Raw genomic sequence first — 4,732 nt, 5'->3', positions numbered from 1 at the left:
CTCCATGGAACACCTTATAATAAATAATGAAAAATCCTCGCCAAAGATGAAGACCAGGGGGCCCACACCCTTCTCATGAGGGTGGGGGGCGCCCCCCCTAGGGCGCGCCCCCTACCTCATGGGCCCCCTGGTGGCTCTCCGATGACCATCTTCTCCTATATGAAGTCTTTCGTCGAGAAAAAAAAGAAGCAACCTTTCGGGACGGAACTCCGCCGCCACGAGGCGGAACCTTGGCGGATCCAATCTAGAGCTCCGGCAGAGCTGTTCTGCCGGGGAAACTTCCCTCCTGGAGGGGGAAATCATCGCCATCATCATCACCAACGCTCCTCTCATCGGGAGAGGGCAATCTCCATCAACATCTTCATCAGCACCATCTCATCTCAAAACCCTAGTTCATCTCTTGTATCCGATTCTTGTCTTCAAGTCCAGGATTGGTGCTAGTAGGTTGCTAGTAGTGTTAATTACTCCTTGTAGTTGATGCTAGTTGGTTTAATTGGTGGAAGATCATATGTTCAGATCCTTTATGCATATTAATACCCCTCTGATTATGAACATGTTTATGCTTTGTGAGTAGTTACGTTTGTTCCCGAGGACAAGGGAGAAGTCTTGCTATTAGTAGTCATGTGAATTTGGCATTCGTTCGATATTTTGATGAGATGTATGTTGTCTAGCCTCTAGTGGTGTTATGTGAACGTCGACTACATAACACTTCACCATTATTTGGGTCTAGAGGAAGGCATTGGGAAGTAATAAGTAGATGATGGGTTGCTAGAGTGACAGAAGCTTAAACCCTAGTTTATGCGTTGCTTCGTAAGGGGCTGATTTGGATCCATATGTTTCATGCTATGGTTAGGTTTACCTTAATACTTTTGTTGTAGTTGCGGATGCTTGCAATAGAGGTTAATCATAAGTGGGATGCTTGTTCAAGTAAGAACAGAACCCAAGCACCGGTCCACCCACATATGAAATTATCAAAGTACCGAACGCGAATCATATGAGAGTGATGAAAACTAGCTAGACGATATTCCCATGTGTCCTCGGGAGCGCTTTTCCTTATATAAGAGTTTGTCTAGGCTTGTACTTTTCTACAAAAAGGATTGGGCCACCTTGCTGCACTTTATTTACTTTTGTTACTTGTTGCTCGTTACAAATTATCTCATCACAAAACTATCTGTTGCCACTTATTTCAGTACTTGCAGAGAATACCTTGCTGAAAACCGTTTATCATTTCCTTCTGCTCCTCGTTGGGTTCAACACTCTTACTTATCGAAAGGACTACGATAGATTCCCTATACTTGTGGGTCATCAATGCATCCAATCCATAAACCCCAAAGTTATTCCATATGAGTCCACCATACCTACCTATATATGGTATCTACCTGCCGTTCCAAGTAAATTTGTATGTGCCAAACTCTAAACCTTCAAATAAACATTCTGTTTTGTATGCTCGAATAGCTCATGTATCAACTAGGGCTGTCTATATCCTTCCATGCTAGGCGGGTTATTCTCAAGAGGAGTGGACTCCGCTCCTCACTCACGAGAAAATGGCTGGTCACCGGGATGCCCAGTCCCATGCTCAAATCAAATCAAAATAATTGCAAACAAAACTCCCCAGGATTGTTGTTAGTTGGAGGCACCCGTTGTTTCGGGCAAGCCATGGATTGATGCTTGTTGGTGGTGGGGGAGTATAAACTTTACCATTCTGCTTGGGAACCGCCTATAATGTGTGTAGCATGGAAGATATCGAGATCTCTCGGTTGTTATGTTGACAATGAAAGTATACCGCTCAAAATATTATTCATCTCTATTTCAAAACCGAGCTCTGGCACCTCTACAAATCCCTGCTTCCCTCTGAAGGGCTTAATCCATTTACTTTTATGTTGAGTCATCATCCTCTTATTAAAAAGCACCAGTTAGAGAGCACCGCTGTCATTTGCATCCATTACTGTTAGTTTACATTGAGTATGACTTGACTGGATCTCTTTTACCATGAATTACAATGTCTAGTCAGTCCTTGATCTTTAAAGGTGCTCTGCATTTATGTTTTGCAGTCTCAGAAAGGGCTAGCGAGATACCATCTTGTTATATCATATCATGATTGTTTTGAGAAAGTGTTGTCATCCGAGATTTATTATTATTGCTCGCTAGTTGATTATGCCATTGATATGAGTAAACATGAGACCTAAATGTTATTGTGAATATGGTTAGTTCATAATCTTTGCTGAAAACTTGAATGCTGGCTTTACATATTTACAACAACAAGAGCAAACAGAGTTTGTAAAAGTTTTTCTTTATCACTTTCAGTTTATCAACTGAATTGCTTGAGGACAAGCAAAGGTTTAAGCTTGGGGGAGTTGATATGTCTCTGTCGTATCTACTTTTCCAAACACTTTTGCCCTTGTTTTGGACTCTAACTTGCATGATTTGAATGGAACTAACCGGACTGACACTGTTTTCAGCAGAATTGCCATGGTGTTATTTTTGTGCAGAAATAAAAGTTCTCGGAATGACCTGAAAATCAACGGAGATTATTTTTGGAATATATAAAAATACTGGCAAGAAGAATCCACGTCAGGGGGCCCACACCCTGTCCACGAGGGTGGGGGCGCGCCCCCTGCCTCGTGGGCCCCCTGACGCTCCACCGACCTCAACTCCAACTCATATATTCACTTTTGGGGAGGAAAAAATCAGAGAGAAGGATTCATTGCGTTTTACGATACGGAGCCGCCGCCAAGCCCTAATCTCTATCGGGAGGACTGGTCTGGAGTCCGTTCGGAGCTTCGAAGAGGGGAATCCGTCGCCATCGTCATCCTCAACCTTCCTCCATCACCAATTTCATGATGCTCACCGCGGTGAGTGAGTAATTCCATCATAGGCTTGCTGGACGGTGATGGGTTGGATGAGATTTATTATGTAATCGAGTTAGTTTTGTTAGGGTTTGATCCCTAGTATCCATTATGTTCTGAGATTGATGTTGCTATGACTTTGCTATGCTTAATGCTTGTCACTAGGGCCCGAGTGCCATGATTTCAGATCTGAACCTATTATGTTTTCATGAATATATGTGAGTTCTTGATCCTATCTTGCAAGTCTATAGTCACCTATTATGTGTTATGATCCATTAACCCCGAAGTGACAATAATCGGGATACTTGACGGTGATGACCGTAGTTTGAGGAGTTCATGTATTCACTATGTGTTAATGCTTTGGTCCGGTACTCTATTAAAAGGAGGCCTTAATATCCCTTAGTTTCCAATAGGACCCCGCTGCCACGGGAGGGTAGGACAAAAGATGTCATGCAAGTTCTTTTCCATAAGCACGTATGACTATATTCGGAATACATGCCTACATTACATTGATGAACTGGAGCTAGTTCTGTGTCACCCTATGTTATAACTGTTGCATGATCGATCGCATCCGACATAATTCTCCATCACCGATCCAATGCCTACGAGCTTTTCATATATTGTTCTTCGCTTATTTACTTTTCCGTTGCTACTGTTACAATCACTATAAAACCAAAATATTACTTTTGCTACCGTTACCACTACTATCATATTACTTTGCTACTAAATACTTTGCTGCAGATATTAAGTTTCCAGGTGTGGTTGAATTGACAACTCAGCTGCTAATACTTGAGAATATTCTTTGGCTCCCCTTGTGTCGAATCAATAAATTTGGGTTGAATACTCTACCCTCGAAAACTATTGCGATCCCCTATACTTGTGGGTTATCAGTGGCCGCCTCGGGGACCCCCTTGACTTGTTCCCGACTCCAACACCTCTTATATAACCCCAAACTTCCAGAAAGAAACCTAGATCGGGAGTTCCGCTGCCGCCAAGCCTCCGTAGCCACCGAAAACCAATCTAGACCCGTTCCGGCACCCTGCCAGAGGGGAGAATCCCTCTCTGGCGGCCATCTTAATCATCCCGACGCTCTCCATGATAAGGACGGAGTAGTTCACCCTCGGGGCTGAGGGTATGTACCAGTAGCTATGTGTTTGATCTCTCTCTCTCATGTTCTTGATTCACACGATCTTGATGTATCGCGAGCTTTGCTATTATAGTTGGATCTTATGATGTTTCTCCCCCTCTACTCACTTGTGATGAATTCAGTTTTCCCTTTGAAGTTATCTTATCGGATTGAGTCTATAAGGATTTGAGAACACTTGATGTATGTCTTGCATGTGCTTATCTATGGTGACAATGGGATATCACGTGATCCACTTGATGTATGTTTTGGTGATCAACTTGCGAGTTCTGTGACCTCGTGAACTTATGCATAGGGGTTTGCACACGTTCTTTTCTTGACTCTCTGGTAAAATTTTTGGGGCACTCTTTGAAGTACTTTGTGTTGGTTGAATAGATGAATCTGAGATTGTGTGATGCTTATCGTATAGTCATACCCACGGATACTTGAGGTGACATTGGAGTATCTAGGTGTTATTAGGGTTTTGGTTGATTTGTGTCTTAAGGTGCTATTCTAGTACGAACTCTAGGATAGATTGAACAGAAAGAATATCTTCATGTTATTTTACTACGGACTATTGAATAGATCAATCAGAAAGGATGACTTTGAGGTGGTTTCGTACGCTGCAATAATCTCTTCGTTTGTTCTCCGCTATTAGTGACTTTGGAGTGACTTTTTGTTGCATGTTGAGGGATAGTTATATGATCCAATTATGTTATTATTGTTGAGAGAACTTTCACTAGTGAAAGTATGAACCCTAGGC

The sequence above is a fragment of the Triticum urartu genome, unplaced genomic scaffold (assembly GCF_003073215.2).
Source record: "Triticum urartu cultivar G1812 unplaced genomic scaffold, Tu2.1 TuUngrouped_contig_190, whole genome shotgun sequence".
Lineage (NCBI taxonomy): Eukaryota > Viridiplantae > Streptophyta > Magnoliopsida > Poales > Poaceae > Triticum > Triticum urartu.
Note: the sequence above shows the minus strand (reverse complement) of the source record.